We start from the raw sequence: 22,214 nt of genomic DNA, 5'->3' as shown, positions 1-22,214 counted from the left end.
TAATACATTGTTAATCCTACTTAGAAGGCACAAGTGTCAGAGGAAATGTGATTCCCTAAATTAAATAGTAAGCAAGACTTTAAAAACTAGTCTTTTTGCAGTTCAGTGGTACTTTCAAATGGGTTTAGAAAGGATCACCTCTGGGGTTAGAAATGAGTTTGTGTAATGCACCAAAAAATAACTATTACTTTATTGAATTTAAATAATCATAGTCTAACGAATGGTAAGTTTAGGTATCATTCAGTGTTCTAATCAATTATTCTGAAAGTGGAGGCCCACAGAGGACACCTGACTTACCCTGAGACACCCATTAAGTTAGTACAGGTGGAACTCAAATCCAGGTTTCCTGAAGCTTTTCCCCATTTCACTTTTGGCTGGTTATACCCCAAGGTTGTCCCTATATTATGTTCTTATTTCAAGTTTTGTCATAGGATGGATTAAAACTTGGTGACTGCATCTGAATATTTCATTTTAGGAAGTTTCTATGCCCAAACCAGCATACTTAGTGTGGTGTCAAGTTAAATTCCTTCATAAATAAATGAGTAGCCCGAGAGATTTCTGCAGTAATGGAGTTATGTTTTGAAAGTTGTACACTCACGCTTAGTCCATCATATGGAAAAAGAACACAGATATACAGTGTCGACTACCAGGTAACTAATAATGAAGACAAGATGTTGTGTCGTCCCAATTGTCCATTTAAGGGGATCCTACAGAGCTGCACCAGAGACATTTCCCAGCTGCAGTGCCTTTAAATTCCAAAAATCAAGGGTGGTCCTACTCAGGGTAAAACTCAAGAAAGTAAAAACTACTTTCCTGAGAGGCCTTGCCAGTGACCTAGGTCAGAGGCGCTCCTGGGCAGGACCCAATCTTAGAGCCATTGCAAGGAAAAGGACACAACATCCTTGGGCAAATATAGGCCATACCCAGAGATTTCCAGGCTCTTTCACCTCCCTGGAGGTGCCAGAGAGTCTTCCACCTAGCAGAGAAGCCTGGGAACTCATTGCTGCTCTTCTTCAGATACGGTGTGGGAAGGCAACAAGGGGAGGGGTTTGGGTGGGCATTCTTCTTCTGTACCTCTCAGGTCACATTCAAGATTGCCCAGGCTAGAACTTGTAGAAAATTCCCAGAGAAGCAAATCCTCCTGGGATGGTAGGAATTACCCCCTAGTGCAACTTTCCTAGAGAGTTTTTCCTAGAGATTCAGTGTTGTGACTAGTTAGGACTGCTTCCCTTCTGGGACTATAATTCTGATCCCTTCTACTGTCTTAATTAACTACAAGTGTATCCCGGCTACAGTTGGTACCACTGCCCACCACACCTCAGCTCACTTTTCTAACAAAAGGGGAAACTGCAAATAATTGGAAATATGTATTAGGAGAGGCTTCTTCATCTCCTCTCATCCCTCCATAATGGCGATTACACCTTGGGGCACTCTTCCACTTAGCTACATCCCACCCCTTTTTAGTTTTTTAAGATGGCTAGGTTGCTGAGGCTGGCCTTGAATTTGCAATCCCTTCTGCCTCAGCCTCCCTGGTAGCTGGGATACACAAGCGTGTGCCACCACCACCAGCTTCCACCTCCACTTATGCAGTGACATTTTCTTTTTGAATGTAGAATAGACCTCTCTATTTCAAACTGTCAGTAAATGGTCACCCTTTCCTTTAGTAGTCACTCCCACACCAGGGCCCCTTCCAACAACTTTGATGTTTCTTGTGAGGACACACCATCTCCCCCAGCAGTACTTAGAGGCAATGGTTGAGAGTTTGTTAAAGCAGATGTAATGCTCCAGCATGTGATCTCATGGCCCTTTTCAACTTAGCTTCTTATTTGACATGGCACTTTTTTCTCCATAATACCTAGTGTAAGCAATATGGCAACCTTTTGTCTTTTCTTTGGATAAAATAAGATTTCCTTTACAAAAGTGTTCCTGAAGAAGAGCCCTCAAAAAAAAAAAAAAAAAAAAAAACAGTGAATTGTAGAATGTTCAATTATGGGGGGGCGGGAACTTAGTGGATTGTAGACTGTTCAATTATAGGAAAATGCCTGGATGCATCTTTAGCTGATTTCAATGACCCCAAGGATTCTATTAACAAGAAAACTCTCCAGGCCAGCAACTATGAGCTGGCTCCAGCAGCATGGTTGGCACTGACTGAGGAGCACCAGTTCTGGGAATGGGAGAAGCACTGCTGGAAGGGTGAGTGTGCCCTGTTGTCTTTGGGGAACTGGCTAAGGTGAATGGAGTTAGATGAACCCAAACAGCAGATGGAAAGGGAAAGGTATTTATGAAGTCATTTTAAAACTTGTATAAGTATCTTAAGAATTCCTTTCTCTTTTTCTTTGTCCTACTTTGTAGACATGTTAATCTGAAGTCAGACTACCTATGGTTTTGACCAATTCATTTAATCTCTTTTTACCTCTATTTCCTCATCTATAATCAAAAGTGATTAAAGCACACGTCCTAAGCTCTTATGAAGACATCATGAAAATACCTTGTACATAGAAGTGCTATCCAGATAGTCACTCTATTTCTTCTTATCTATACTTCCTTTTTTTCTTTTTTTTTTATTATCTATACTTCCTAAGATGATCTGTTCTGCTCTCTGATTTGTTTCTACAGTGATCCATAAATTCGTGTGTTTAACTTTTTTTTAGTCCCAACTATTGCACACAGTCAGAAAATAAACTGACAAGAAATGCCAGCTATGGGAGCAGAGGGGAAATAACTTTTTTCCAGTGTCACTCAGAAATACACTATTGAAATATCAGAGATTTTGTTCTCTACATGAGAGTTCTGTTAAGCTTTGACATCCTGTGATCTGGAGGTTCTGGAAGTAAGGGACTTGAGAAAGCTTTCTCTTTTTCCTCATGTGGTGCTGGGAATGGAGCCAGGACCTCATATATGCTAGGCAAGCTGTCTACCACTAAGCTACATGCCCAGTCAGAGCTTTAAAGAAAAAAAAAATTCTACTAATTAGTGGGTCAGGATGTATGTACTTAATGTTTACAAAGTCTGAATTCAGAGTGAGGCTAGAACAGGAGGGAATCCAAACCACATGTGGTTTATATTTATCAATCTTTTTACTTATGACCTCTGGATCTGTGGTCATAATAGGCTTTTCTATCTGTTGCTTTAAAATATACCTCCCACATTTTTCTTATGTTTTGTTTTTATTTTTAATATTTACAACTTTGATTTATTGGGAATATTTCCTGGTATGCAGATTGAGGTAGAATCCAATTTAATGTCTTTCCTGATGATTATGCAGTTCTTACACATTTATTGAAGAATCTACTCATCTTTTTCTTGTTTTCTACCTCTATGCTAAATTTCTACCTGCAGTTGTGTTTATTTCTGGGCTTTTTATTGGGTACTATTTGTTTCTCTTACCAATATCACACTATTTAAGCCTTAAGCCTTGATAGCATATTTAAAATTCTTTAGGACAGAGGTCCCCTTCTCTTTTCACTCTTCCTACTTAATCTTGCTTTTTTTTTATGTGAATGTTAAAATCTACTTCTAAAGTTTTTTTGTTGTTGTTTTTTGTTTGTTTGTTTATTTTGTTTTGTTTTCTATTAGAATGGTGGTAAATTTACAAACTGATTTTGAGATCAGTCTCTTAGGGCTAAGCCCTAAAGAGCCACAAGGTGACTCTAGTGCCAGAAAAGAACAAGGTTCAATTCTCATCTGTCTGTCTTAAAAATTGTCTTTACTCGGAAAATTTATTTGCTTCTCAGTTTTCCAATATATGAGAGGAAAATTTTAATGTTTTTCCCTGCAGGATCAAAGGAGATAATAAGTGTTTTGTTTTGTTTTGTTTTTAACCCCTTCTTCAGAGTAAATAGAATCCTATGTTCACTGCTCCATTGTCAGCTCAGGAACAACTGAGAGGGAAGCCTCTAGAATCCTAGAGCAGATAGCCAGGTGCCCAGGGGCAGAATTCTACAGGTAAAAGGTCTCTCTAGGCCGACCACTAGACCACTATCTTCTGTCTGTCACTCAGTTAGGTCTAATCAGTTTTTCAGGTGAGTTTCTCTCTTGACTTTGTCCTTGGATTTTGCGTGGACCTTGGGGTGAACAGCTGCAGAGGAAGGAAGAAATCATCTCAGGCCTGCCCTTTCTCTTCCCTCTCCCTTCTCCATTCTTCACCCCGCCCCCTTCCATTCCATTTCTCTTGTCCTCCCTCTCTCCTCCCTCATCTTCTTTTTCATTCCCTTTTCCCGCCCCCACCCCATCTTAGTGCACAAGTAGAGCAGACTCCCCAGAGACCTTGGAAGAGAGGGTGCTTGAGGAGTGTGCTGATAGCTGAGCCAGGCTCTTAGATCCAGTTTCCAGTCTTTGTGTCAGAGTCCAAGGCTCTTAGTGACCCTACTGTCTTTTCTGATGGGGCTAAATTCCGGGTGGAGTGGGTGAATGGAGATGTTATTTTCTCCTTGTCTCGGTCCTCCACTCTTCCCTGTGTTGATTTTGTGTGTTTTGTTGTTCTTCTTCTTTGTAAAATGTCCTTCTGAATTTGGTTTTATCATTGTTATATTGAAGTTACAGGGAAAGGAAGATCAGAGATAAAATGCCATTTTTATCATATCAAGAGTGCATTCTGACAACTTACCTCTGTTGAGACAGTTTGTAACATGAAAAGAGGCAGAGGGGGAATCATTATTGTAAGTTGGGTTTGGAGCAAAGTTTTTATCAAGTTTGGAGACAAAATTATGTTTGTTCCCAAGGCATAAGAGAGTGGCTGCAGTCCACTAAGCTCTGTGCATGTTGGTCTGAACTACAAAGGTAGAAAGAGCTAGTGGGAACCAGTAAAGGGTTTACTTTGTCACAATTGCAGAGGGGATATATCATCCCTGTTGCTAAAATACTGTTGCTAAGATACTGTTTTTCCTGCAGGATCAAAGGAGTTTTGTTTTGTTTTGTTTTTATCACCTTCTTCAGAGTAAATAGAATCCTTTCTTCACTGCTCCATTGTCAGCTCAGGGACCACCGAGAAGGAAGCCTCCAGAATCCTACAGCAGATAGCAACAGTAACTGCTGCAGTGATGGCATTATAACCTGCAATGCCTTTTTCATCCCCATATCTCTTCCAGCTCAAGAAGTGTGGATTCTTGTGGGTGGTAAAGCATACCTATCAAATGTTGTTATTGTCATTTTTTTCAGGCTTCTTATCAATTGAATATTTTTTTTGCCATTTTTATTCCCATGCTCCTTCATCAACCCCGTATCTGCAAGTCCCCAAGTTTCTCTTTTTCGATTTAATTAAATACACAAAGTCTAATGTATGATCGTATGCTATTTTTATTTATTCATTTATTCATTTATTTTGGTACTGGAGATCGTGCATTAGCTCTACAATTAAGTACATTCCCTTATTCCTATATTTACATATATTCCATATTGTTTAAAATACTTTCTTAGATGATAGACTTAAATAGCCATTTGAGTCAAGTATTCATTCCAAAAATTCTGTAATGTTACTTTCTATAAGCTGACTGAAGACATTTGATCTGGCTACCATATAATTGGTGTGTCCTCAGATTACTAACAACATGTTTGAGAGCCCCAATTAAGTCTATTTTATTTTTATTGCTTTAGCAGCAGGAAATAAAGTACATTTGAAAATTCTCTGTATTGTTTCAGAATCAAGACCAGAGTTGCAAACAAGGTATCAACTTTAAAGGGAAGGATTTTGTAAGGATGAATACATACCAAAAGATCTCTAGCATATATTATGAGGATTCCTTACAGATTCCCGAGTATGGAGAAGTCTGTCAGTATAAAGACCAATTAGAAAAGTATGAAGGCAGGACCACAGAAGAATGATGTTGTAAATGCACTGAGTGTGGAAAAATGTTTGTTCAGGCCTCATTTGGCATCAGAGAATCCACACTGGAGAGAAAATTTATGAGTGTGATCACAGTGGAAAAGCCTTCAGTGTGTGCTCAACCCTTATTGTGCATGAAAGAATCCACATTGGAGAGAAGCCCTATACTTGTAATGAATGTAAGAAAGCCTAAACTGTGAGGGCACATCTGATTATACATCAGAGAATCCACAATGGAAAAAAGCCCTATGACTGCAGAGAGTGTGGCAAAGCATTTAATGTTAGCTCAGACCTTATCAAATATCAGAGAATCCATAGTAGTGAGAAACCATATGAATGTGATGAGTGTGGGAAATCTTTCAGTCTGAGCTCAGCCATCATCAACATCAAAGAATCCACACAGGAGAGAAGCCATATGAGTGTAAGAAGTGTGAGAAAGCTTTCTATGTGAACTCAACTCTTATTAATGACCAGAGAATCACTCTGGAGAAAAGCTTTATGAATGTGGAGAGTGTGGAAAAGCATTCAGTCAGATCTCAACCCTTATTCATCACCAGAGAATCTATACTGGAGAAAAACCATATGAGTGTGATGAATGTGGGAAAACTTTCTGTGGGAACTTCAGTCTTAACTAAGCACCAGAAAATACACACCAAAGTTAAGTGTCATCAGTGATGTATGTGGTGAAGATATTCCAGAGGCCTTTTGTTGCATCATAAGTTACCATCAAAAGAAGAATATGATAAAAAGTTAATGCATTAATTTTCATTTTACCTTTTGGAATACTGAAGAAATGAAAAGTCACTGAAAGTGACTCCAGCAGCATAATATCTAAGACTGAAAAATCACATCTACTCTGACAGTGTTGTTTACAACAGTAAGGTAAAGCCATTTAAAAATCTTATTCCGAGCCACGTGCAGTTGCTCATGCCTGTAATCCCAGTAGCTCTGAGGCAGGAGGATTGTGAGTTCAAAGCCTGCCTTAGCAACTGAGTGAGGCCCTAAGCAACTTAGTGAGACCCTGCTAAATAAAATATAAAAAGGGTTGGGGATGTGGTTCAGTGGTTAAGCACCCCTAAGTTTAGTCCCCAGTACCAAAAAATAAATAAAAATCATATTCCATAGAGAAAGGGGGGAGGATCAGAGAGGAAGAGGGGTTGGGAAAGGTGAAGTGCTGGGGATTGCAATGGAGCAAATTATGTTATTTGCATTATAAACATGTCAAAATGAACCCACTATTATGTATAACTGTAACATGAATAAAAAGGGGAAATCATATTCCATAAATTAGTAAGAATGAACTTTAGTAATTCAAATAATATATTTGTTTCTCTATGCACAAGTCTTTTGTTATTTTATTGCTGTGAGTCTTATAGATAAAACATTAGTTTTAAATTAGAAGCAGTGTTGGTTGATGAGAGAGGGAACATGTGTACTTATTGAATCTGAAAATACCAACCTGCTTTCTTGGTAGTGAGATGATCCCCACATCTTACCCTGGTTAGCACATTTCCATAGGCACGAATGGAATATTATGAAAGCTAGCATTTTCTTCTGTTGAACTTCTTGCTAATGCCTCTCAGAAGGGTTAAAGACTTGACTAGTACTTTATCATTTTAGCCTGTTTTACATAATCACTCCCAACTCCTAGCAGCTCAGCCCTCTCCAGATCAGATCAGTTCTTAACACTAGCTTCTCTCCTGTTTCAGAAGTATCTCGACTGTTCTTGGTCCTTTGCATTTACATATAACTTTTAAAATGAACTGTCAAGTTCTACCCAATCCTAAAAAATATAAGGAGTAGATTATTAGGAATATAAAGAATCTACCTAGAAGAATCAATATTTTTACATGTCTTTCAATGCATGAAAATGGTTTCATGTCTTTTAGAGTCTTATTTAATTTTTCTCAACAGTATTTTATTGTTTTCCATATAGAGGTCTTCTATAACTTTGTTGGATTTATTCCTAGGCATTTGATTCTTTTCCCATGTAATTGTTAGTGGAATCATTTTTAAAATTCTTTATATTTACTTATCTAGTATTCTAATGATTTATATTTAGAAACTCCTGGGGTTTTTATATGGCACTCGCAAATAATGACAGTAATTATTTTCCATCCAATCTTGATACTTTTTTTCCCTTCCTTTATTATATGAGAATAACTTCTAGTACTATAATAAAAAGAAGTGATAGATGGCATCCTTGTCTGAAAGGCATGCTGTTACCTCAGCTATAGGTTCCCCTTGGCAGTATCCCATCTTAATATTAGCTTTCTCCCATATCTCTAACATTTTTGAGACTTAGAGATCCCAAATCTATGCTAATCATTCACTTCCTGGGCTACACATTCAGTGGAGGAGGAATAGTTTCTAAGAGCTACTAGTTTCTTATGCTTAAAATAAATCATTTTCCTATCTGTTACACTCAGTTCCTATGCCCTTCTAGTGGATCTGGTTTTAGTAAGATACAGTCAGTTCTTATTATTCGGGGTAGTGGTATTCTATAAAGTTTCTGTAAACACTGAATTAATGAACATCAAACTATTGTTCCTAAAGGAATACAAGGTTAGAATCCTGTGACTCTCTATTTACATTTTCACTAATCAAAATGTCATTTGTATTGTACATGTCTGTTTGTCAGTATCCTTGTAAAATTACCATAAGTTTTGGAAAACAGCTCTTCATTGTAACCCTTTTCCTATATAACACTAAAAGGTATTTTAAAAAGTCTTCCACTGCTGCCTAATCTGCAGAACCTGCCTCACCTGCAAATCTGATATTTTCCACACTATTGATGGGTGTACCTGCCAGCCCTAACTGAGAAGGTCTTAATATTTTTTTCCTGACCCTTATTAGAAGAACCATGAATTTTCTTGGCTTTTTCAAATAAGGTCTGCACCCTCAAATCAATGCTACCCATTATTATTTCTTTAAAGATGTTAAAGAAATAAGAAAGTTGTCAGCTTATGAATTCACAAATTTAACCACTTTTTCATAGCTTTGTCACACACTATACATATTACTTGCATTTTCTATGCCTGAAATGCAGAGTGACAAATTTGCTCTTCCCTTTTCTGAATATACCAAGTTGTTAATTCACTAATATTGTATTCATACCACATAACTACAACTTATATATGAATAAAGATTATCTAACACACACATTTTCTCTGCAAGACATGTTACTGTCTTGCACATACAAACACTAGACAGCACTTAGGCACTATACTATGCCGCAGTCTGGCTGGGCACAATTCAGGAGCCATTTGTCAAAAGAAACGAACTTTATTTTTAGAACCACACACGCCAAACAAAACAGCTCCTCAGGAAAACCTTCAGAGCCCAACTGCCACCACTGGCTTCCCACAAGCCTCTCAACCTCCCCCACTCCTCCTGCTCTTGAGGCCGATTGGCTGGGTCACGTGGGCAGAGCCAAAAAAAGTCCCCGAATGAGCAGCTCCGTAGTCTGAAAGGGCGGGGAAACAGCCCAATGAGCATCACCGCAGAGGAGCCAATCAGCTAGAAGTTGCTGGGGCTGCTGTGAGCCAATCATCAGCTGGCAGTCTGAAAGTTTGCTGGGGCCCCTTCGGCTGTGGCTCTCAACAATACTTGGGGATCAATTTAAACCGCAGTATTACCCACCCCAAAACTAATACCATGTATTAGTTTTGCCTCAAAAGGACACTTATTTATAGTGTGAGAGTTAAAACAAGAAGGCAGAGTATTGCCTTGTTAAATATCTTCAGATGGTATTTTAGTTCCCTAGGGATATTGTTAAAAATTGCCACAAACTTTATGACCTAACGATAGAAATTTATTGTTACACTTTTCTGAAGGTCCAAAATCAGAATGTCAGCAGGGCTGTACTCCCTCTGAAAATTCTAGGGGAAATACTTTATGGCTTATTTCTGCTTCCAAAAATTCCTTGGATTGTAGCCACATTGCCCAAGCTTCAACCTTTGTCTTCACACTGGCCTTTGCTTCCTCTCTGTCTTCTTTTATAAGGCCCCTTGTCAGTAACTGAATAATGCAGGGATGATCTCAAGGTCAGGTCATAAATTAATCTGTTTTGAGATTATATATTTAATATAATTTAATATATTTAATTATCTGTGAAAAACCTTTTTTCAAATAAGGTCACATTTGTAAGTTCTAGGGGTTTAAACATGAACATAATTTTTTGGAGGAACACCATGCAACTTACTACAGATGGTGAATTTCTCTCCTTTCATAGATTAGTTAAGATAATTGAGTACTGAAGTCTGGTAATTAAGACAAAATCATCTAGCTGGGTCTAAATTTGAATAAAAAAGTAAGGGACACAGACGAGATATTTTGTGATACTTTTCCAGTTTTTTTTTTTTGAAGAATTTTTTTGTTTTTGTTTTTTTACATTCATATTTTTAAATTTCTCTTTCAATTAATTCTGGAAATTCATATCCTTCAAAATTTTTTCCTTTTTCATCCAAGTTGTTTCATTCATTTTATAATATTTAAGGATACATTTATTCAAGGATAAACCCTTACTATCTTTTTAATGTCTCTAGGCTCTAGGATCTTTTTTTTTATTGATATTTTTATAATCTCTTTGAGTATATGAGAAACACCTTATTGATGGGATGACCTTTTTATTCATCTGCTATTTTGTGTGTTATTACATTCACAGATCTTGAGTAAGTATTGAGATTTCCTCCCTAGTGCCATCCATTTTACTTCTTCTGTTCTATTAATACTACTAATAATAGTAGCAACTATTTATTGATACCTACTCTGCTCCAGGTACTTTTTTTGACTGTTTATTTATATTATTTCATTTAAAAGTGCATGTGCTTTATTTAGAAAAGCAAAACTGAAAAAAAAAAATAATGCTCTAAATTGCCACAGTCTGGCTGCAGCAAACTAACGGGGGGGGGGGGGTGACAACTTGTGTACATTGATACAGCAGGAGTGGGAGCCATTTATTATAGGACAACAGAGGTATTTATACATTCCACACAGCTTATATTAATTAACATAAACTAGATACAGCAGTCAACCAATAAGGAATCTCCACACTTAATGGCTTGCTGGTGTTACTTCACAAACCACTCCCTCTGGCAAAATGCCAGGCACCATCCAGACTTGTTTACAGACTCTAACATTTCCCCCTTTTGTTTAATTTAACTAATGACCATAGTGGTTTTTACACAAACACCATAAATAATCTGCTACAAGCAGAAGGGAAGGATACAAAATGCCACAATACCAAGCCAATTGATGGCTCCATGTAAGAAGCCCTTGGAAAAATTATACCAGCAATGACACTGTTAGCAAAGATACCGAGTTACAATTTGTTGTAGATTACAGTTTGTTGTCTCAGTCCAGGTAAAGCAGTGTCTCAATAGATTAACTCACAGTCCACATAAGGTAAGTTTTGCAGGAAGCTATCTTGATCCGAAGTCTTGTCCGGTTCTCAGCAACACTGGAAATTCTTCCACCTTCGTCTTCACTGGAACTGGGAGGAAGGCAGGAACTCCGGATGGCTAAAGAAAAATCCTGTAGTATTCCAGCAGGCACTAAGAAAACAACCTTCTGAACAATTTAGTACATTATCTCAAGGTTTTTTACATTTGAAATAGGCCTTAATGGCGCTCACTCTTTAGCTTCCAGGTGTGGGAGAACCATTGTAGTTACTGGCTTTGGAAACATCAAACTTCAGGGATGCAGGCTGTCTTCCACCTGCAGCCCCAGATGGCCCTGGGGAGAGTCCCGGACTCAAACTGCTTCCCGCACAGGGAGCAAGAGCCTGCGAGACTGTGCCTCCAGGTCAGGTCTAGATTTGAGCTCTCGGCAGTGGAAGAGCCAGCTGCCCGGCTTGGAAATTTCTTGCTGCTGTAGTGACCAGCTCTCACACATGGCAGCTGCCGCGCGGATTCATGCACCCTCCGGTAACAAAAAGAATTCAGTAATAGCCTTTTGCTGCAACATTTTTTCTGATAATCCTTCTTTTTCTGAACTTTCTTCTTTCTGACTAGAGTTCCTGGGCTCTTATCAACACATACCCTAACTATTCTTGGTTCCACTGGGGTGCCTCCTTCCCTTAGTAATTTACTTCTCACCCCTTCCATATTTTTGTCACAAAGACAATACAACATTTCAAGACAAAACAAGACACAAACATACTGTATCAGTCTTCTCCATTTTCTCAAAATGGCCATTTTTCATCTCGCCCTATCTGCCTAGGGACTAGCAGATTTGCTCCCGTCCTACCTATGGACAGGCAGCTTTTTTTCTTTTCGTCACTTACCCCCGAGTGTCCCGGGGCTCCCCATAATGGGCCACCATCTGCCGCAGTCGCAGTCCGGCTGCAGCAAAATAAGGGGGGGGGGGTGACGAACAACTTGTGTACAATGATACAGCAGGAGTGGGAGCCATTTATTGTAGGACAACAGAGGTATTTATACATTCCACACAGCTTATATTAATTAACATAAACTAGATACAGCAGTCAACCAATAAGGAATCTCCACACTTAATGGCTTGCTGGCGTTACTTCACAAACCACTCCCTCTGGCAAAATGCCAGGTGCCATCCAGACTTGTTTACAGACTCTAACACTAAATATCCATTTTGAGAATGTTGAAGGAGAAGAAGGCAAAGAAGAAGAAAAAAAAAAAAAAACGGGAAAATAAACCCAAGAAAGCAGAAGGAAGAAAATACTAAAGATAAGGGCAGAGATTAATGAAAAAGCAATTAAAGCTTTCACATATAAAGAGCTGGGTTTGGGGGTGGGGTTGTGGCTCAGAGATAGAGCGCTCGCCTATCATGCGTGAGGCACTGGATTCAATCCTCAGCACCATATAAAAATGAAATAAAGATATTGTGTCCACCTATAACCAAAAATAAATATTTTTTTTAAAAAAAGAGCTGTGTTTGGATAGATTCTCTGTAGGATACTCTCATATATATTTGAATCCTCCTTTCTGCCTTCAGGAAAAGGGTGCTGATTACAACATCTGCCTGCTCTTTCAGGTGGTGACCTCTGACCTTAAAGAAAAAGTTTGTTTCCAGACAGAGTTTTCCAGAAGTCCAATTCAGAGGGTGATGCCCTGAAAACTAAACAGAAATATTCTTCAGGAGTCCCACCCTAAAGAAGTTTGAATAATTTACCCAAGTGATGGGGAACACCCTTTGAGTTAGCACATGAGACACAGCCTCAAACTAAGAAGAGTATTGCTGATAGCTTAAACCAACACACCTGGGAGAATTCACTTTGAAATTCAGTCCTTCCAGTGCTCTTGAGTAGAAACTCTCTATTCACCTTGCACTTAAGTTTCACCTTCAGCTGTAATTAAAAGAAGCAATTTCTTAATGTAAAATGAATGGAAAAAACATTGGTTTTAGAGTATCCCTCCCTGATAACATAAATCCTACCACATATCAGCAACCCTGACTTAAACATCAGCACATCCAACTGGAAGAAAACCCTATGAATATCCTCAGCCTGGAAAGGGATCCTAGCAGAGTGAAGAATGTGTCAAAAACTTCAGATACTAAAAAGATCTTTTCAGAATCAGTTTGTGTATCATTGAACATAAACAAGTTTATTTTTTACAGGAGCTTCATCTGTGTCATGAGTGTGGGTAAGCCTTGAAGCTCTGTGACAACTTCATCAAACATCAAAGAATCTACGCTGGAGGAAAAAACCCTGTGAGTGTGAAGAATAGAGTAAAGGAGCTGTTGTGGTTCAACTCTGGACACCCACTGAAGAATACCATATAAATGTAGTATGTGGGAGGGAATGGCCCTCAGTTGGAAGCCAGCACTTATCACCAGAAAACCCATACACGTAAAAGCTCAATCTTATACATGAGAAGTGCATATAATTACTTTAACTGACATTATTTTATGAAAATAAAGACAAGACTTACTAGAAGAAGACTATCGTATCCACTTTGTGGGCAGAGTTGAGAAATTTTTGTGACAGATCTCTATGGAGATTGTGTGTGTGTGTGTGTGTGTGTGTGTGTGTGTGTATAAATAATAGCATTTAGTTTTCTGTCATAGAGGTAGAGTAAGGAAAGTCTGTGGCTAATCACAAAAAACTTGGATGTTACATTATTTGTTATATTGGGCTTCTTTTTGGATTTCATGATAATTAAAATGATTTTCTGAGAATAATTTTGACTTTGATTCCTGGGACTCAATATGTGTGTCACTCATTCTCTTTTATATTCTATGGTCTGTTAATTTAAATATCTATGTTTTGGCAAGCCGGTCACAAAATTTACTATAAAAATCAAACAAACAAAAAGATGTAGAATAGTAGGTAGACTGTGTGAGACCCTGTGATGCTGGAAAACATACCATATTTGCCTTGTTCATATTTGACTCAACATATGGAATAATGACTAATACAGTGAAGCCTCTCAAGATATGTTTATTGAATGACTATTCACAGGGTTCTATTTATGGGTTGATATCAATTCATTCTAAAGGGGGTTTTACTGTAGGCTTCTGCCCTCTTCCAAGACTACATCAGTTGATGACCTTAGGTTCTCAGAATGGATTGATTATAAACTTAGTTCATGGCACATCATAATAATTGGTTTGTGTGTGAACCCTTAATTTCATATTTATGTATTTTATTTTGCTTTTTCCTTTTACCCTCATTCTAATCCCATTTCGTCCTCCAAACCCAGCCATCACTAAATATTTACTTTATAAACCAGTCTTTGTGTTCTGTGTTATTATGCTTTTGGGGAGCTATTCATGTTACTATGTGCAGGTCTAATTTATTCCTTACTTTAATGACTATAATGTTGTCATTTATTCATATCTCTAAAGAAGACCATTTTTGACTTTTAATCAATCCTTTATTAAAAATAGTCTTGCTGTCAACACCTTTAAGAATATTTTTCTGGGAAACACACAAGTGAAATTGATAGATTCTAGGTATTCACAATGTTTATTTCACTGTCATATAATGTTCTTGTCCCTTGTGAACTCAAAAACCTGCATCTTATCCAGACCATGATATCACCTTTTCTACATGGGTTCTTGAGAGCAATGGACAATGAAATCAGCCAGGCACACTATCACCTTCTGGCAGCCTGGGGTGAGGTGAATCTTCAAGGTAAGAATGAAGTAATCTCAACTTCAAAAATAATGCCTGATTTTTCAGGATCTAGTGAGGCAAACTGACTTTTTAAATTAAAATATAATTTTAAAACTATATATCAAACCATGCTGTGAGTCAAGCAGAAATGCAATCTTTTTACCCTTCTTTCTAAGAACATCATCCCAGGAAAAGAGACCAGCAAGTGCAAAGTTGCTGACACTGGAAAAACAGCAAGGCCAGTGAGAGCAGGAAATGAGGTCAGAGAGGTAAGAGGAGAGGGCATGTAGAAATGAATTTATAAGTCAACTTACTGACTTTGAGCTTTTCTGAATGAAATAAGCTATTATGGGATTTTGAGCAAAAAGTGTGACATGTCTTCAGTTTTTAAAGTATTCCTCCAGCTACTTTGATAAGAAGAGACCATACAGGGCAAAAATAGAAGCTTGAAGAACAGTTAAGAGTTATTGAAATAATCTAATCAGGAAATGATGGTAACTTGGAAAGGGGTGACAGTAGAGGTGTGAAATGTGATATGATTCTGGACATACATTGAATGTAGTGCCAAGAGGATTTTGTCAATGGATTTGATAAGGGGTTTGAAAGAAAAAGAAGCAAGGACTCTTACGTGTTTTGACACTGAGCAACTGGAAGAGAAAAAAAAGTGAGGGAAAGATGCATTTGCAGCAGTTTGTTTTGTTTTTGAACATAACTTTGGGGTATCAGTATCTCACAGACTGGTCTCTGGTTTAAGAAAAAAGAAAGGGACTGTCTTGGAATGACCTTTGCCCCTTTGTCCTGAAATATTCTGCATCAACACCTGGCTGAGTCCCACGTGAAAGCCTTTTATGATAGGCAGTTTCCTTCTCCTTCTACTCTAGGAGCTGCTAAAAATCAAGGATTTAAGAAAGCAGTATTTTCTCACCTGAATTTTTAATAAGACTTAAAGAGCTGAAGAACCTGAAATTACCTGGTCAAAACTTATGAAGTGATATCAGCTGCTCCAAATTCCTCAGAAGGTTAGGTCACACTGGTTCTAGCTTCCATGTTCATATTTTCTTAGGAAATATGAATCATAGTATATTCTTATTTTCCCTTATAAAGAACTTTAATCCAATGAATTATATATAAATATTCCCTGAAGTTAAAATGTTAAAATTGAAATCACTTTTTTCTACTACATACTCTACTAGAATTCTGTTTCTGGCAATGTCAGACAAGCTAATATGGATAAACTCCCCTACTGAGAAATGGAAAAACTAGGCAAAATGCCTTTAAACATTACCTCGGTCAGGGGTGTAGCTCCATGGTAGATTGCATGTTTAGCATGTTATAAAACTCTTGATTCAATCCCCAACACAAAAAAAACAAGAACAATAAAAATTACCTAAAGGCATTAGAGAACTAACTGGAGGATGAAAGATTACTATGCTACAAGGGCATGAAGTTCAAAAAAGGTGACCTCTGGCTTTGGAGCCCTTTTTCTTCTAGGTTATCTTCTAAACCTGGTAGAGTGACTTGGTATGGGTAGGTTCACAGAGGGAAAAAAAATACCAAAATTGGAATCTGGGGACTAAGAAGAAGGTCAGGACTGATAAGCTAATTTTGGTATATGGGTCCCATAGTCAGCACTTTAAGGGTAAACCAGACTTAGGCTCTCCCAGGGTGCTGAACCAACTTTGAATTTTCTCAGTCCCTATAATTACATTTAAGTAATCCCATAGTGCTAAAGCATCAACTATATGGAAGTCTGCTCTATGAAGAATTATTTGGGCTCTCAACTTACTGCTATAAACAATTTTTGCAAAAAGAAAATTTAAAACTAAGCATATGAAGATAAAAATAATAACAAAACCAACAAAAGCAACAGCTAATAGAAACCCATCCAATGGGATCCAGAATTAGTTGCCATACAGATATTTAAATATTCATATAACATTCAAATATATAGAAGAGAAGATTAAGAATTTTAACACAAGAAACAATGAGAACCAGATGGAAAATCTGAGTAATCCAGTGGATAATGCAGCAGGTAAAACCCAGCTAAAGAAAAAATTAGTGAACTTAATAGTTGAAGAAAATATCTAGAATGGAGCACAAAGGGACAAAAAGGATGGACTATATAGGAAAGGGATGAAAGAGAAAACAGATCCAAAATATTTGTAATTGAGGTTATAGGAGAAATGAGAGGAGATTGGAGCTGACACAATATTTGAAGAGATCATAGCTGAGGGCTTTCTAAAATTAAATAACAAATGAAAATCATATCTGGATAAAGCATGGTAAAATTGCTAAATACCAAGCACAGAAATATCTTAAAAGCAATGGGGGAAAAGTGGTCTTCAAAGAAATAACAATTAGATTGACAGCCAATAAAAAGAGTCAAATCCAAAAAACACTGAGATATCTTCACTGTGCAGAAAGAAATTAACTGCCAACACAGAATTCTGTAATTAGCAAAAATTTTCCTTCAAGAATAAAGACAGAAACAAAAGCAAGAGAAATCATTGCAGACAAGCTCTCAAAAAGAAAGCATTCAAGAGAACTCAGCAGACAGAAGAAAAATATTCCTACTTGGAGGGTTGGAAATATGAGAAGTAATAAACAAAGAAAATAATAAATAGATGGGTAAAAATAGACAAATCTTGATCATATATAAAACAAATATATCTTGTAGAGTGTAAAATCTATAATATAAAGGGTTTGGATTGCTAATATAAAGAGTGAAAGTAGAGCGCTCACCTAGCACATGTGAGGCACTGTGTTCAATCCTCAGCACCACATAAAAATAAAGATATTGTGTCCATGGTATACCAGAAGAAAATATTGTATGTTAGAAGAATAAAAATGGACTTAAATATCCCTAAGGTTCTTACATTATCTATGAGGTTGTGAAATAAACAATTACTATAAATAAGTCAAGAATGCAGGTTGTAATCTTAAGGTAACCACTACAAGAATAGCCAAAGAGTATATATTTGCCAAGTTAATTCACGGAGAAGAAAATTTGAAAATGAAACAATTCTAAAGAGAAAACAATTCTTGTTATGAAATAGCATTTAGTAAATTATACAATTAAACTAATATTAAATATATGTGGACTAAATTCTTCATTTAAAACACAATTGTGTAGATGACTTTTCTTAAATACCCTTGCTTATAAGAGGCACATTTTAACCATAAGAATGTGGAAATGTTGAAAATAAAAATATGTATCATGCAAACATCAAAAGAGCTGATATAGCTCTTTCACCATCAGATAATGTAGAATTTAATGACCTAAATTTATTTAAATATACAACTGGCAGAAGGATACAAAGCAGAATAGAAAAATTGTTCATGGAGGGAAAATGTAGCAAGCTTTTTTTGGTAACAGAATAGACAAAGTTTTGTTATAAAGCAGTAAGTGTATTTAGAAGATTTGAGAGATTTTTAAAAATAATGGATCAGAGGAACCTAGAGCACCATACTAGCTCCCCAAGAGTGAATTAAAGCAGCAGTTCTGTAGAGGCAAACTGAGGTAAGGAAATGGTAGGGCAAAGCTGGAGGACAACTTTAGCAACCAGGAGAAAAACAAAAATACTAATTTCTAGAATAGAAATAAAATTTTAAATATGCCCAGTGCTGGGCATAGTGTGGCTCAGTGGAAAAGGAAATACTTCCCCAACAAGTCCAAAGACGTTCTTTCACCAAGCTTAAAAAAAACTGATGCTGACCACCATATTCGGAATCAAAGCAGAAAAGCTGAGGTGACCAGAGAACCAGCACTCCTCGGCAAAGATAACTGGAGCCTCCTGGAACAGGTGGTTGGAGAGGGGAAGCATTAACAACTTTATGAGACTTGTTGTTTGGAATTGATTGCCATGCATGCATGAGTTTGTCAAGATGAACCCAAATACATAATAACCACAAAGCTCTAATAGAGCAAGATAAAGATAGAGGCTTGTTTAGACTTTCTGAGTCAGCAGAATAGGAATTATTACAGTTTATCATTGTTTTTCAGAAAGCACTATTTTTTTGTCCTGTATTTGGTATGCTTACTTTTGAATATCCAAGAACAAATAACAACTTAGGACTCTACTTTTAACTGAATTGGTGGTGCCCATGTGAGAGTCAATCTGAGCATAAAAGAAACACTTGAACTCAATCTGGGGAGAGATTTGACCAGTTGATCAATCTACAGAGTGGGAAAAGGTCACTTCCATTTTGAAATTGGAAGGCTGTACTCTGGGACAAGGAGTGTGGATGATGGGGTAAGCAACTGGGACAAACAAGGTCACATGGAGAGATCCACCTCACTCAAGCACAGAAATGACTGGAAGATAGAGTGATGCTCCCACACACATTTCCCCAGCACACAGAGACTCTTGGAACTAGGATTACAATTAAACCATGATCAGACTACAGACAGAGTAGGTAAAGAAGCTGTCCAACACAACTAGATTTACTCCTCTACACACACACACCTGACACAACAAACCATTTTGAGAGTGAAAGATGTCCATACTTATACTCTCCTCCACCAGAGATTGCCAGGCAAGGAAACATAGCCTCACCTAACAAGTTTGGCATTTGGGGTCAGAACTGCAGTGTAGAAGGTTTGCATCATAGAAACTTCCTCCAAGTTAGATGTTTTTAAAATTGAAAAACAGGATACAAAATTGCCAGGCATGGTGACACATGCCTGTAATTCCAGCAGCTTGGGAGTCTGAGGCAGGAAGATTGCAAGTTCAAAGAGCCAGACTCAACAACTTAACAAGATCCTTTCTCAAAACCAAAAATATATAAAAAGTGTTGGAAATGTTTCTCAGTGGTTAAGCACCCCTGGGTTCACTATTTCAAAAACTTCAGGAAGAAGTAATCTGAAACTCTGTATGATAATTATTGCATTAACTGATTGACATTCACTAATACTTAGTATTTGCTATCCACAATCTCTTTCTTCTTTTGCATCTTCATTTCAGCCTCCTCTCCTACATCAATTTTACTCTCCCCATTTTAACCTCTGTCTCCTCTCCCTTGGTCCTTTTCTTTTTTTTCTGTTTATTTTTACCTCATATCCAAATTCTATTTAGTATACAATTATTAATGTGTAATCTGTTCAGCCTCTTCTATATTACTTCTCACTCATATTCTTCCTTGATTAGTAGAGTTGTAGAGATCACTAGTAATCACATTTATAGAATCTGTTAATATATGGTTTGCTCATAAACCTCCACTGTGACTTGCAGCACTCTCTTTTCAAAGAGATATTGGGGGTTAAAATTAATGCTTTGATTTTGCTGATCAGAATTGTTGAAGTTAAAATACAACTTCAACACAGGACTCATAAAGAGATAACTAGTCACCAACAGAACCCAACATAAATGAGGAAGAGGAATCCATCTCAACAGATGTGCAAACATAGGACCTCTGAAAACATGAGGAAACATGCCAACAGGATCTCTAAAGACATGAGAAAACAGATCAACAGGACACCTCCAAAAATTTGCAACACTCTAATAACTAAATCTGCAGTTGTTGAAGGAGATAAAATTCCAGAGAGTGACTACAAAATATTGTTAAAATGATTAATTATCTAGGCAATGAAGTAAGAAAGAAAATACAGGATGTAAAAAATGTATTTCAATAAGGAGAGATTCTGAAAAAAAAAACACAGAAATCCTGGAAATGAAAGACACAAAATCAAAAAAAAAATTAGTTGAAAATCTCTCCAATAAAATAAACTATGTAGAAAACAGGATTTCAGGTCTTGAATACAAGTTATATGAATTTGAACACTTATCAGCAATAGAGAAAAAATTTTAAATCAATTTGAGAATACATAAGAATTCTGGGAAATTGAGAGACCAAACATAAGGGTTATTGGAATCAAAGGAGGAACTGAGATACAAGCTACTGGCATTAATAACTTTTTCAGAGAAATAATAGAAGAAATTTTTTCAAACCCTAACAATGAGATGGACACATTCCCATACAGGATGCATACAGAATCCCAAATAGACAACATAAAAAAGAAAATATCTCCATGATACATTATATTTAAAATGCCTAATATAAATAACAGAATAGAATCTTAAAACACTCAGGATAAAAATGTCAGGTCATGTGTAGAGATAAACCAATAGGAATAATGTTTGATTTCTTAGCATACACATTAAAAATCCAGAAGGACTTGGAAGGAGTTATTTGAAGACCTGGGTGTAGGGAGATCCAAGATGATGGCTAGAGGGAGGACACATTCTGTGTCACTCTGTGACCTGGGATTCTGGTTATGAAAATACTGTTTCTCTGTGAGTTATTAGAGGACCCCTGACAGCTGCTCTCTCACAGGAATTCTAGCCGCTGTGCCTGTGCAGGTCTCCAGACCTAAGTGTCACTGCCCACATGCAGGACCTCTGGCCACCACACCTGTGTGGACCTCCATCTATCAATGTGGGGTTTTCATCTTGGGACTCTGGAACCACTGCCATAGTCCCCTACACTCATAAGTCTGCACCTGGGGACATAGGATCTGGAGACAGCTGCCAGTCATAACACTTCACACTACAGAGCTGCATCTCTGAACATGCTGTCCAATGCTACCACCCAGCCCAACTCAACCTGACACCCCATCTCTGAAAGCAGCCACCTCCATCTTGGGACACCTTTGTCACAAACTTTAGTTTGGGCAACTCCCAGGTTGGGACACCTGCTGGGGCCTAGAAGCAATATCAAGGTTTCCAACTCCCCCTTCTCTGCAGCCACTAACCCAGCACAGTGTTTGCATCTATGCAGCCAGTTAATAGCTTGCAAAGTCTGGCCCTGAACTGCCCAATATAAAACAGCTCTCTGCAGCAGATGTGCAGCCCCCAGAGTGCAGCAAAAGACCTTCAGAAAGAGAGGTTCCTGGTTGGGAAGTAAAAAGCAAGAAGGTGAGTTAGATACAATTTAGAGACTAAATTAGAGACCAGGAATTGTGAGGTCTAGAGGTGATATAAGGAGATAAGACCAGGCACCCACATCACATGAGCAGGCCCCAAAGGAGATCTCTGGGTTGCAATCTCCCATTGGGGAACATCAAGTGCTATACCCCACCTCCAGGAGCTCTTCCGCAAAGACCAACCCTCCCAACCTAATAACCTTCACCATTCTGAGGGTGGAGATACCATCAAACAACAGACAACCCCACCTATTGGATGAGAAGGGAAGCAGGAAAGATACTCCTCCAACAAAATCAATTCTTGTATTTTCCTGAGAATTAATATCTCTTTTTTCTTTTCTTCTTCTTTTCTCTTTCTTCTGCAACCCTCACAT

General features: G+C 37.7%; 1 pseudogene; it reads left to right on the top strand.

Moving 5' to 3' along the window:
* The first annotated feature begins 5,832 nt into the window (after positions 1-5,832).
* On the top strand, positions 5,833-6,456 carry LOC143402165 (uncharacterized; annotated as a pseudogene).
* Positions 6,457-22,214: the final 15,758 nt, after the last annotated feature.

Source organism: Callospermophilus lateralis, chromosome 6 (assembly GCF_048772815.1).
Source record: "Callospermophilus lateralis isolate mCalLat2 chromosome 6, mCalLat2.hap1, whole genome shotgun sequence".
Classification (NCBI taxonomy): Eukaryota; Metazoa; Chordata; class Mammalia; order Rodentia; family Sciuridae; genus Callospermophilus; species Callospermophilus lateralis.
This window is presented reverse-complemented; position numbering and strand designations above follow the sequence as displayed.